Raw genomic sequence first — 13,786 nt, 5'->3', positions numbered from 1 at the left:
GGAACTATGGGCTGTATATTAATTAATAGCATTGTATCAGCATTAAATTTTTTGAGTGTGGTGGTTGTATGGTGGTGGTATAGGTTACTGTCCTTGTTCTTAGGAGAAATGCTAAGGAATTTAGGGGGGAAGGGCCGTGCTATGTGCAACTTATTCCACATGCCTAACATGTATTTATATATCTATATTGCAATACTTATCTATATAGATATCTGGATAGAGATATATACATATCTATATCTGGATAGAGATATATAGAAATTTATGTATTTGGGGACAGAGGGAGACAGAGACAAAACAAATGTGACAAAATGGTACCAACTTATGATTCTAGGGAAAATGTTTATGGATGCTCATTATACTAGTTCTTCAAGTTACTATAGGTTTAAAATTTTTCAAAATAAAAGTTGAGAGAAAAAAATCAATGTGCAATATGACTTCATTTTGGTAACAACAATACATGTACAAATTTGTACATGGAAAAAATCTGGAAGGCTATATACTAAGGAGCTAGAGTGGTAATCTCTGAGTGGTTGGAAATGTGTTCTTTTCATTTTTGCTTGTCAAGATTTTTTCATTTTCTAAAACTCACATGTTTTGCTTCTGTAATAAAAGATTATTAAAAAAATGCATAAAGGCCTATGGTAGAGGTAAAGGTGGGCCTCCCCCTGGTCCAGGAGGGCAGTGGCCTGGAGAAGGGGGCTAACTCCTCCACACGCCACCCCCAGCAAGTGAGATTAAAATCTCAATAGTGTCCCTTCCTCCATTGGCTGTTTCAGCCTCAGGCTGAAATGATATTGGCTTGAGAAATTAGATCATTTGATGGGAGATGACCATTGGGTACCAGATGGGGCTGGCCTACTTGTGGATGTGCTGGCCTGGTTGCTGGTTCAGGGCAGCCAGAGTCTGTCTCTGACCACCAGCCACATGCTATTTTCATTTTCCAGCGCTGTGTTGCCATGGGGGAAACTTATGAGTATTACTCTGAGTTACATCTCAAATTGAAGTTTCCATTCCTCTTGAGTGTCATTGTGCAAATATCAGTTCTGATATTTTTGTAACCTTTAAAAAAAAATACCTTCTTCCTTCTCGTCACATTGCTTTTGGTCTGAACAAGTTTTCTCAGCAGTACAAGTTTACAGGGAAGATGACATTTAAATGCTTCCCGTGGAAGACTTAAGACTTCCTCAGAACCCCCCTCCTTGTGGCCCAAGCCTCTCCTGGAGGGCTCAGGTGAGCATGGAGGTGGCACCACACTTAAGGGAAGGACTCGGGGAGAGCCTAGGGCTGGGTGTCTCTTCTAGGGAGCCAGGAGGATGCAGGATCAGCATCCACATAAAGAGAAAAGACTGGGCCCTGAGGGGAGAGGGGCGGAAAGAAATAGGAGACAAATTGGCTAATGGAAGTTAAAACCATGTCAGGGGAAGAGAGGGAGGTGGATGAACGTCTAAGCAGAGTTCACGTGCCAGGGTGGTCCCTCGAGTTCCACCTTCTCAGTCTGGGCATCTCACCCCTTTCTTTGACCCAGTGCTCCTTGAGGGCTGGCCGGCTCGGGTGAAGCCTGGCATAGTCAAGATACGTTCTATTTTTGTGGCCCAGCTCTGGGAACAGTCATCAATCAACAAACATTTACCACCCACTTCTTGTTTGCTAGGTGCTGGATGAAGCTTTCTTTGACAACTCATCTGACCGTTCTCTAACACCTTGAGGCACCACCAAGTAAAGCACGAGACTATCAGCCCCCAGGAAGCTTCTCTTGTTCCACAGGGGCCACACTCACCTCTCCAACTGGCTTGGGACATCCTGGATGATAGGCCTGAATGTGTCTGTTTCACATTCAAGGGAATGTAATGAGGATGGGCCCCTGGGGCTGGGGTTATGGGATCCTGGGCACTGGGTTGGGTCTGGCTGGGAGGGTGTTTGCACGGAGCAGCAAGAGCTCCCACGACCCAAAGTGCAAGACAGTTCACCTGGATGCCATCCAGGTCCTGCAGCTCAACAGGTCATCCAAACAGAGAAAGAGAGTTGTATCTATTAGGGTTCTCTGGTTACAAGCGAGAGAAACTGACTTTGGTGAACTTAAGCAAACATTTAACTGAAGGAAAAGTGGAAGAAGCAATCTTTGGGGCAGATGGGAATCAGCACAGCTCTGGGGGTGTAACATCAGAAACAGTGAGGTGTCCCCACGAGGAAGCATGTGCTTCATCTGTCCTCAGTCCTTCTAACACTCTGCTCAGGAGGGACAGGTCCCATCGAGACTGCATGCAGTGGGCAAAGGGTGGTTCCCCAGAGGAAAAGGTGCAGATAGAGGGAAGGCAGTGTCCACGGATGTTTGCACTCTCAGCCTCAGCTTGGCTGAGTGGGAGCCTCTCCTGCACCGGCTGGGCTGTCTCACCTGGTCCCTGTCAACCCTTCCTTCACACCAGCTGGTTATCCTTTCCCCGTGCCTTGGAGTCTATGCCTGGAACTTTTTGGTTTCCTGGGCCACCCTGACCTGGTTCCTCTTTGTTTGGCATTTTGCATCCATGGGTCCAGGCTTCTCACCTAACTTAGTTCCAGAAAATGGTCCCCTTGCTTGCCTGGGAGGGGAGACCAGACAAGGATCTCAGGAAATCTGAGCTGTCAGCAGCCATAGATATGATAGAGAACTCAGAGGCCCAGAGTGGGGGGAAAAGAAAGGTTGTTAGGGGTGGGGAGTGAGTTAAGAGCAGATTCACAACTATAGCCCAGGTTTCTCTGTTTTCTGTACAAGGTATTTTTGTTTTTAATTATAGAAGTAATATACATTCATGAAAAGAAATCTAGAAAATGTATGAAAGTAAAAAGCACTCACCTCAATAACCCACCCGTTTATAGTTTAAACCCCCGTCTTTTGACATCTAGTTCACCTGGGGAGGCAATACGGAAAATTGATCGAGAGAATGGGCTCTGGAACTCTTGCATGGCCAGTTAGGAGCTGTGTGACTTTTGAATGTTGATTAACCTCTCTAAGCTTCAGTTATACCACCTGTAAAATAGAGGTGTTGTGAAGAAAAGGCCGAGCAAAGTTTATAACAGAGTAAGTACTTAATAAATCTTAGTAAGTGCTCAATAAATATTAAAATTTGTTAATATCTTATGCCCTTTCCATGCTGCCATCTGTCCGTCCCAACTCTTCCCCTGAATTCCTTAGGCAACTTCTCATCTCAATTCTGGGCTTCTGGGATACCATCCATTTATCTTGGGAATAATTTTTTTACCCACTGCATGCCCTAAAAAGTATATCAAACATCCAGGACGTTATATTGAGCAATTTGGGTGGGAAGTGGGGGGAGGATAAAAGACAAAACGCACGTAAGAGCAGATAGAGTGTCATGTTGGACCACAGCCACTCAGCTCTGTCTGCTCTCCTCTCCCAGTAATAGCACCCTCACCCCCTTTTCCTTTGGGAAAGACTTCTCCTACTCTGGGTGATTTAAATGGGGCTGTCCATCAAAGCCAAGGGGGAGGCAAGTGACCCAGGCCAAGCCCATCATAATATGCCGACCCACTGGCCTCAGGAAGTGGTACGGTAATCAGCTCATGTGATTTCTTCCTTGAATATTTTTGATCTTTGGAACAAAGATGCTTGGAGAATGAAGCATGTACTTGCCATGTGCAAGAAGCCTGCTTGCAGGGAGAGAGAATGAGTTCAACACTGAGAAGCAGATGTGTGCAGAGATGAACCTGGAATTGTCAGGTCCCAAGTTGCAGCCTCTGAAGCCCTGGTTCCTGCAGAACTTCTGTATTATGTGAGTTTTCCCAGTATTCTTCCCATCTATGTGAGCCACATAAATTTCCATTTTTCACTTAACTGAATTGTATTAGGCTGTCGTTGTTTCCAAGTCAGAGTCCTGACTAATACAAACGCTTTGTTGGTAAAGGTGGGAAGGTGGTTGTGTGATCATTTGTAACTTTGTCCACTCTGACTCTGATGAGAAGGCACATTCTCCCCAAGTGGGTAGCATTCCCATCATACTGACCAAGATCATGGGAACCCCAATCTTTTGGGGTTAGGGCTCATTGATTCCTATTCAAAGCTCTCTGGAGATATATTTGGTCTTACTGATTGCTGATGTGATCTGCAGCATTCACTCCATCAAGCAGAATTTGAGTCTCTCAAGGCTTCAGAGTTATTTGAAGAAATAAAGAAATCTCTTCTGGTTTCTTTGGCACTTGTTCTATTCCCTTTCATCTCCAGCTCAGCACTATGAAAAGGTGTGATGTTGTGCAGTCCTGGACTCCGGATGTGTATGAAAGTATACAGGCATATTCTGAGCAATCAGGATTAATAATGTGGCACCCACACTCTACTCCCTTCATCATCATATAATTTTTTTAAAAAGCGTGCCCGGATGGGTGAAACCTTCCAGGGAGGCCCATGCGGTCCTCTCTGCCTGGTGGGGTGCAAGAAGAGAGCTGCTCACGGTTACTCAGACACACAACAGGCTCCCAGTTTATTGCCAGCTTCAGGAGTGCCCCTGCAATCTGAGTCTTCCCTTTGTTTGGGAAGTCTGCCCACCTTCTCATCAGGTTGTCCCTCTCCTCCTTCTGGAAAGTGCCCAGAGCACTTCAGGAGGTCTTCTGGCTTAATTCCTTTCAGTGCCAGTAAATCCAGCATTTGTTGTTTCTTACATGTGCCCTTTTATTTCTTTGAGTTCTCAGTATAGTACTTGGGGACAAGGACAGTGTATGCTGAGATTTCCTTTAAGAACATCATAGAAAAAACAAGGAATAAGGGGCTCAAGGGCAGGTTAAAGATGCTGGGGCATGTCTAGCATTTCATCATCAAGTTGAGGAAATAAACTGGAAGGAATATACTTTGTGGTGTGTACTTTCTACGATAGAAAGACTGAGAGAGGGGTGACCAATTTGAGGTTTTTAGTTTCACAAAATTCATAAGAAGAAATAAAAAAGGATTTTTTCACTACTATTTCATTTACCTTTGCTCTAATCTTCATTATTAACTTCTTTCTGCTACCTTTGGGTTTAGTTTGTTCTTCTTTTTCTAGCTCCTTGAGGTATAAAGTTAGATAGTTGATTTGGGATCTTTTTTAATGTAAGCTTTTATGGCTATATACTTCCCTCTTAGCACCACTTCTGCTGCATCCTATAAGATTTGGTAGGTTATATTCTCATTTTCATTTGTCTCAAGATATTTTATAATTTCTCCTGTGATTTCTTCTTTGACCCATTGGTTGTTTAACAGTGTATTATTTAATTTGCCTATTTCTGTGGATTTCCAGGTTTCCTTCAGCTATTGATTTTTAGTTTCATCCTATTGCAGTTGGAAAAGATTGTTTGTATGATTTCAATCTTCTTAAATTTGTTAAGAATTGTTTTGTGGCCTAGCACATGGTCTATCCTGGAGAAAGTTCTGTGTGCACTTGAGGAGATGTGTATCTGCTCTTGTTGGTGACAGAGGCTCCTTCCTTGACTAAACTTTACTCAGTCTCCTCTAAGATCTCTAGGCCCTGAGCTTGGCATCTGTCCTTTTTGGGCCTGCATCACCCAGTTATAGCAAGAATCACTATCAGCTAGTTTAGAGAGAATTCCTCCATCCTTGATATCTGACCACCCTCAATCTCTGATCAAATTCCTCACATCCCCACCATTCCCCAGGCAATGTCTGATCACCTTGCCCTCCCTTCACCAAGAATACTGTTTAAGTCTGTTGAATAGGACTTCCCCTTACCCTTGGTGTTTCCTTTTAGTAATTTTTCATCTACTGAACCACAACCTGCTCCTTGGTTATAAATCTCCACTATTCCATGCTGTATTTGGAGTTGAGCCCAGTTCTACACTGAAGTCTCTTTTCCTCTATTGCAATAGTCCCTGAATAAAATGTGTGTTTACTGTTTTAACAATTGTCCGACTCTGTTTCTTTAACATTGGGCAGAAGATTTTTTTAATATTCACATAAATAAACAATAATGTACAGGTGCCCACACAGACTTTTGGCTTGATTTGTTGGCATTTGCAAATGTAAATGATACTGTGACAACTTTACTACAGATGAGTCATTAGTCATATTTAAACAGATAAGTAACCAAGACTTCCAACTGATGCTCTGCTGGACCACTCTGGAGCTCCATGGGGTCAGCAGAGGTGGTGGACCCCACCAGAATGCAATGATAAAGTGAAAAAGAGAAAAATCTTAAAAGCAGTCAGAAAAAGAGGCTCATTATATAACAGAAACAATGAATGACCACAGACTTCCTGTCAGAAACAATGCAAGCCAGAAGACAATAATAATCCATCTTTAAAATGCTAAAAGACAAGGAAAATCTGTCAACTTAGAATTATTACACAGCCAGCAAACATGTTTTCCAAAAATACTTTTTTTAGACAAACAAATGCCTAAGACTTGTAGTACAAATGGCACAGAAAATTCTTCAGGCAGAAGGAAAATGATATCAAACAGACATTTGGATCTTTAAAAAGGAAGAAAGAGTTCAGGAAATAGTAAATATGTGGGTAAATATAAGAGATTTCCATTCACTGAAAAAATTTTTAAAAGATAATTGAGGGCTTCCCTGGTGGCGCAGTGGTTGAGAGTCCGCCTGCCGATGCAGGGGACATGGGTTTGTGCCCCGGTCCGGGAAGATCCCACATGCCACAGAGAGGCTGGGCCTGTGAGCCATGACTGCTGAGCCTGTGTGTCCGGAGCCTGTGCTCCGCAACCGGAGAGGCCACAACAGTGAGAGGTCTGCGTACCGCAAAAAACAACAACAAAAATAATAATAATAATTGATTTCTTAAACTGAAAGTGATAACAATGTATTGTGGGCTTTATGGCCTAAGTAGAGTTAAAATGTATAACAATAGGGCTTCCCTGGTGGCGCAGTGGTTGAGAGTCTGCCTGCCAATGCAGGGGACACGGGTTCGAGCCCTGGTCTGGGAAGATCCCACATGCCGTGGAGCAGCTGGGTCCGTGAGCCACAACTACTGAGCCTGCGCATCTGGAGCCTGTGCTCTGCAACAAGAGAGGCTGCGATAGTGAGAGGCCCGCGCACCACAATGAAGAGTGGCCCCCGCTCGCCGCAACTGGAGAAAACCCTCGCACAGAAACGAAGACCCAACACAGCCATAAATAAATAAATAAATAAATAGATAGATAGATAGATAAATAAATAAATAAATAAGATATATAGGACATAGCTGCTTCCTTCAAGGAGCTCAGAATTTAAAAAATGTATAACAATAATAGTAGACAAGATGAAACCTACTGGTGTAAGGTTCTGACATTACATCTGAAGTGAAATAAAATTATATGAAGATAGACTGTATAAGTTAAGGATGTATATTGAAAACCTTAGAGCAAACCACTTAAAAAAGAAGCAAAGTTGTAATAGTTAATAAGCCATTAAGTCAAGATAAAAATGGAATGATGGGGGAAAAAAGCCTAATACAGAAAAGTCAGGAAAAGAGAAAAGTAATAAAGAGCATATGGGACAGATGGGCCACAGAGGAAACTAGCAAGATGGTAAATTAAAACCTAACCACAAAAATAATTATATTAAATGTAAATGGTCTACATTGTCAGGGTTACAATGTAGAGGTCTATCATGGTTATGCTGTTAGGCACAAACTGGGTAGTTTTATAATGATTCAACAAGAAGACAATCTTAAATGAGTATGTTTACAACAGAACTTCAAACTACATGACGCAAAAACCGACAGAAGTAAATGGAGAAATAGGTAAGTCTAAAGTTATAGTTTGAGATTTCAAAACACTTGTTTTAATAATTGACTGAAAAGCAACAGATATGTAGAAGACTTAAATAATGTAATGAAGATTATAACCATTTAATGATATTTGTTTAGAACATTACACATATATGTATAAAATCTGCCTCTTTTTCTGATTGTTTTTAAGATTTAAAATACTACACACAACTTCAGAACATATATTCTTTTAAATATCACATGAAATGTTTACCAAGAGAGACCATATGCTGGGTCATAAAATGAGTTTTAATAAATTAAAATGACAGAGATCATATAGGATGTGTTTTTTAACCACAAAAGAATTAAATTAGAAATCAGTAATAGAAACATTGCTAATAACAGAAAAGTCTAAAGTCAATGATAAATCTTCTACCTTAAGAAGCTATAAAGAACAATAAACCCAAATTAAGTAGAAAGAAGAAAAAAATGACAGAAGTAGAAATCAAAAAAAAAATTTAAATGGACAAATAATAGAGAAAATCAAATAAACCAAAGGCTGGGCCTTGGTAAAGATCAGTAAAGTTGTAAATTTTAGCTGGACTGATTTTTAAAAAAGGAGAAAAGATGCAGATTACTATTATCAAGAATGAAGGCAAAGACATCACAGCAGATTCTACAGATATTTAAAGAATAATAAGAAAATATTATGCCAATAGAATCAACAACCTAGGGCTTCCCTGGTGGTGCAGTGGTTAAGAATCCACCTGCCAACGCAGGGGACATGGGTTCGATCCCTGGTCCAGGAAGATCCCACATGCCACGGAGCAACTAAGCCCGTGTGCCACAACTACTGAGCCCATGTGCCTAGAGCCCGTGTTCAGCAACAAGAGAAGCCACCACAATGAGAAGCCTGTGCACCACAACGAAGAGTAGCCCCCACTCACCGCAACTAGAGAAAGCCTGTGCACAGCCACGAAGACCCAATGCAGCCAAAAATAAAAAAATTAATTAATTAATTAAATTTAAAAAATATTCAACAACCTAAATGAAGTGCCCAAATTCCTTGCATTCCAGAAAGGACTCAAGAAGAAACAAAAAACCAAACAGCCTTATCTCAATTAAAAAAAATAAATTTCCCATTAAAAATCTTCAGACAAATAAGATATCAGGCTTAGATGGCTCCACTGGTGAATTCTATCAAACATTTAAGGATGAAATACCAATTCTATGCAGAATTAGAAAATGCAGGAGAAAGTAAATTACCTCCCAACTCATATCATGAGGCTTACAAACAAATGTTCCTCATAAGTGTAGATGCAAAAGATTCTTAGCAAGTATTAGAAATTAAATCTAGCAGTATATACAAAGTGTAATACATTGCAACCAAGTAAATTTATCCCAGGGATGCAAGGTTGATTTAACATTTGAAAAATCAATCAATGTCATTTATCATATATAAAAGAGGAAAGCCATATGATTACCTCAACAGATGCTGAGAGAGTACTTGATAAAATTCAACACCTATATAAAATAAAATCTCTTAGCAAACTAGGTATAACAGGGAATTTCCTCAACTTGATAAAAAGCATCTATGAAAAATGTGTACCTAGGGCTTCCCTGGTGGCGCAGTGGTTGAGAATCTGCCTGCCAATGCAGGGGACACGGGTTCGAGCCCTGGTCTGGGAAGATCCCACATGCCACGGAGCAACTGCGCCCGTGAGCCACAACTACTGAGCCTGTGCGTCTGGAGCCTGTGCTCCGCAACAAGAGAGGCTGCGACAGTGAGAGGCCTGCGCACCGCGATGAAGAGTGGCCGCTGCTTGCCGCAACTAGAGAGAGCCCTCGTACAGAAACAAAGACCCAACACAGCCAAAAATAAATAAATAAATTAATTAATTAAAAAAAAAAAAAAAAAAAAAAGAAAAATGTGTACCTAAATAATACTAAATGGTGAAAGACTAAATGCTTTCTCCCCTGAGATGAAAAACAATAAAATAACAACAAAAAAAACAATAAAAGGATATCCACTCTCACCATTTCTATTTAACATCATACTGATGGTCCTAGCCAGTGTAACAAGGCAAGAAAAAGAAATAAAATGCATACATAATGTAAAACTGCTTTTATTCACAGATGTTATGTTTGCATATATAAAAAATCTAGGGCTTCCCTGGTGGCGCAGTTGTTGAGGGTCCGCCTGCCGATGCAGGGGACGCGGGTCCGTGCCCCAGTCCCGGAGGATCCCACATGCTGCAGAGCGGCTGGGCCCGTGAGCCATGGCTGCTGAGTCTGCGCGTCCGGAGCCTGTGCTCCACAATGGGAGAGGCCATAGTGCTGAGAGGCCCGCGTACTGCAAAAAAAAAAAAAAAAAAAATCTAGAGGAATCTATAAAATGCCACTAGAATAAGTGAGTTTAGAATGTTTGTGTATAAAGTTAATACACAAAAATCAACTTCATTTACTTAGTTGCAGCAGCCAGGCTCCTTAGTTGTGGCAGGAGGGCTCCTTAGTTGCAGCATGTATGTGGGATCTAGTTCCCTGACCAGGGATCGAACCTGCGCCCCCTGCTTTGGGAGTGCAGAGTCTTCACCACTGTGCAACCAGGGAAGTCCCTCTTTATTTAGAATTGAAGCACAGTGGATTTACAATATTATATTAGTTTCATGTGTACAACATAGTGATCCAAAATTTTTATAGATTATATTCCATTTAAAGTTATTATAAAATATTGGCTATATTCCCTATACTGTACAATATATTCTTGTAGCTTATTTATTTTATACATAGTAGTTTGTACCTCTTAATCCCCTACCCCTATTATGCCTCTCCCTCATCCCTCTTCCCACAGGTAACCACTAGTTTGATCTCTATATCTGTGGGTCTGTTTCTGTTTTGTTATATTCAGTAGTTTTTATTTATTTATTTATTTTTGGCTGCGTTGGGTCTTCACTGCTGTACATGGACTTTCTCTAATTGTGGCGAGCTGGGGTTACTCTTCGTTGGGGTGCACAGGCTTCTCATTGTGGTGGCTTCTCTTGTTGCGGAGCATGAGCTCCAGGTGTGCAGGCTTCAGTAGTCATGGCGCATGGGCTCAGTAGTTGTGGAGCATGGGCTTAGTTGTTCTGCGGCATGTGGGATATTCCCAGACCAGGGATCAAGCCCATGTCCCCTGCATTGGCAGGCGGATTCCTAACCACTGTGCCACTAGGGAAGTCCCTATTCAGTAGCTTTATTTTTTAGATTCCACATATAAGTGATAACACAGAGTATTTGTCTTTCTCTGTATGACTTATTTCACTAATCATAATACCTTCCAGATCCATCCATGTCATTGCAAATGGCAAAATTTCATTCTTTTTTATGGCTGAGTAGCTGAAATATTTCTTTAAAATAGAATTCAACAGCTTTTGGTTGTTTTTTTTTTTTGGAAACCCTTTAATCTCGTTATAGCAGTGGTTCTCACGTGGGCTGATTCTGACCCCTCCCTCCAGAGGACATTTGGCCATATCTGGAGACACCTTTGGTTGTCACAAATGGGGGCAGTGCTACTGGAGTATAGGTCAGGGACACTGCTAAACATCCTACAATACACAAAGTGGTTTCCCTGTAATGAAGTATCATGTGACCCAAAATGTTAACAGTGCTGAGTTCGAGAAATCCCATTCTTTAGGATAAGAAAATTCATTTCTTCAAAATTAGATTTTCTCACTCTCCCCTCTAATTAAAAGGAAATGGAACTCCATTTTGTAAGTCATGAGAAGCAGAAATGATGTTATCACATGGTGATGCCATTCACAATACTTCTGATGTCCATAATTATTTTCAGAAAGTAAAAGTGCTTGAAAACATCTTCAGGAAAAACACAAACTTCATATATAGGCAGTATAATTAACATTGTAAAGTATTAAAAATGAACTTACCTTTGGTTCGTTAATAAAGTTCCCCGAACATAGCAACTACCATGGGTTACTTTTTTTTTTTTTTGCGGTACGCAGGCCTCACACTGTTGTGGCCTCTCCCCTTGCGGAGCACAGGCTCCGGACGCGCAGGCCCAGCGGCCATGGCTCATGGGTCCAGCCGCTCCACGGCATGTGGGATCTTCCCGGACCGGGGCACGAACCCGCGTCCCCTGAATCCGCAGGCGGGCTCTCAACCACTGCGCCACCAGGGAAGCCCCATGGGTTGCTTTTGACTGGAGTTTCTTTATGAGATTGAAGTTTCCCCCAAATTGTTCATTGCTTTCAGTTTCCCCATCTCCAAGAAAGGCAAAAAAGGTACCTGAGAAAGAAGCTGTTTCTGTTCTTGTTTTCTTGCTACTGGCACATTAGTATTCGACAGTGGTACTGTACTGAATTCTGGGGCTGCTACTGAAATGTCATTAAATTCCAACTTTACACATCTGGCATGCCACCAAATGCAGCTCAGTGCGTTAAAGTGTAGATTACGGCCCCAAAAATCAATGCTCTAGAATTGTGCGTTTATGTAAACCTACAATTAAAAAGTGGGCAATCACTTTCTTTGCCTATCTGATGAGGGGAAGAGAAACGAGCTAAACAGTGAGCTAAAAACTTCTAGGGTGGAGAGGTGAAAGTGTCAGCTTAAAACAGAAGCATTCCCTGGCACATCCTTTAAGACATAGCTTTTGATAAAGACAGTTTTTCTGTACACCTCTCAGCCTAGCACTAACCTGCACCGGTCAGGGAAGGTCCCTCATTTTCACAAACTTTGGGAGTTTCTTCAGAGAACCTGGTTTGGTGTTGTAGAATTTCTTTAAAAAATGTGTGAGCATTTGTGGGTAATGGGAAAACAAAACAAAACACTGGATCCTCATGAAAGAAGGTAGTGATAGCACGAGAGGACAGTTTTTGGACAGTGCATGTGTGGGTATGCTTATTTTAAATGACAGAGAAGATATCCACAAGGCTCCTAGTGGAAAGGCAGGCACTTCTCCCAATCCCGCAGGAAAACAACGTAAAGCTTCAAGCAGTATAGTCACTGCCTGCCATCTAGCAATTAAAAATGGCAGGATGGGGCTTCCCAGGTGGTGTAGTGGTTGACAGTCTGCCTGCCGATGCAGGGGACACGGGTTCGTGCCCCGGTCCGGAAGGATCCCACGTGCTGTGGAGCGGCTGGGCCTGTGAGCCATGGCCACTGAGCCTGCGCGTCCGGAGCCTGTGCTTCACAACGGGAGAGGCCACAACAGTGAGAGGCCAGCGTACGGAAAAAAAAAAAAAAAAAAAAAAAAAAAAAGGAAAAAAGAGCATTCTCTTCCAGGAAATCTATTATTTTTCATCACAACAGAAAAATCTCTGTATTTAAATGTTTTGGCTACATTTCTCATTTTGGGGTAGAGTGGCTCTGGACATGAAAGATTTGTATTTCTCAGTGCAGTCCCTTCAACCTTCTTTTTTTTGTGGGTGGGGGTGTGCTCCATTGCTTTCTTAATCAGTTTTCCCAAGAATCACCTTTTTAAGTGGAGTAATGATAGAGGTATAACTAGCTCTGCAGTCTAGGAAACTGAGTGCTAGTGTGATTGGAAATATGAAAGATTTTGACTGAATTATGGGAATACTATATAGAATTTGAATAGAATTTTATCCTTTATTCATTTTAAGATAATTTTATCTTACTCAAAGGAGACTTGATAAGTGATTTAAAAGGGGCACTATTCGAGAGTTAGGATTTAATTGTAATCTTATTTACATTTCAAATGCAGAATCAAATTTCAGTATCTTTTGCCATACTCGAGAGAGAATGGATTTAGTTAAGCGTTTTTATTTGTGGCTGGGGAGGCTAAAATAGCTGACAGGTACTCATGTAAGGGGAAGATTAGCTCTCCTCATTCCATGCTGCCAGGTTCACGATGTGCCCACTGCACTGTTAGTTCTGCAAACATAAAACATCATGTTAGATTCCACCAGGAGTGAAATCGGGACATGCCATTGTCTTTTCTAGCTTCGTATTATCTATGGCTGCATAACAAATTACCCCTAAGTTTAGCAGCTTAATACAACATATACTATCTTGGGCTTCTGAGTCAGTAATCTGGGTGTGGCTCAAGGTCCCTCACAAGCTATAATCAAGGTGCTGTCTGTGG

Source organism: Mesoplodon mirus (assembly GCF_964341445.2).
Source record: "Mesoplodon mirus genome assembly, chromosome: 19".
Taxonomy (NCBI): domain Eukaryota; kingdom Metazoa; phylum Chordata; class Mammalia; order Artiodactyla; family Ziphiidae; genus Mesoplodon; species Mesoplodon mirus.
Note: the sequence above shows the minus strand (reverse complement) of the source record.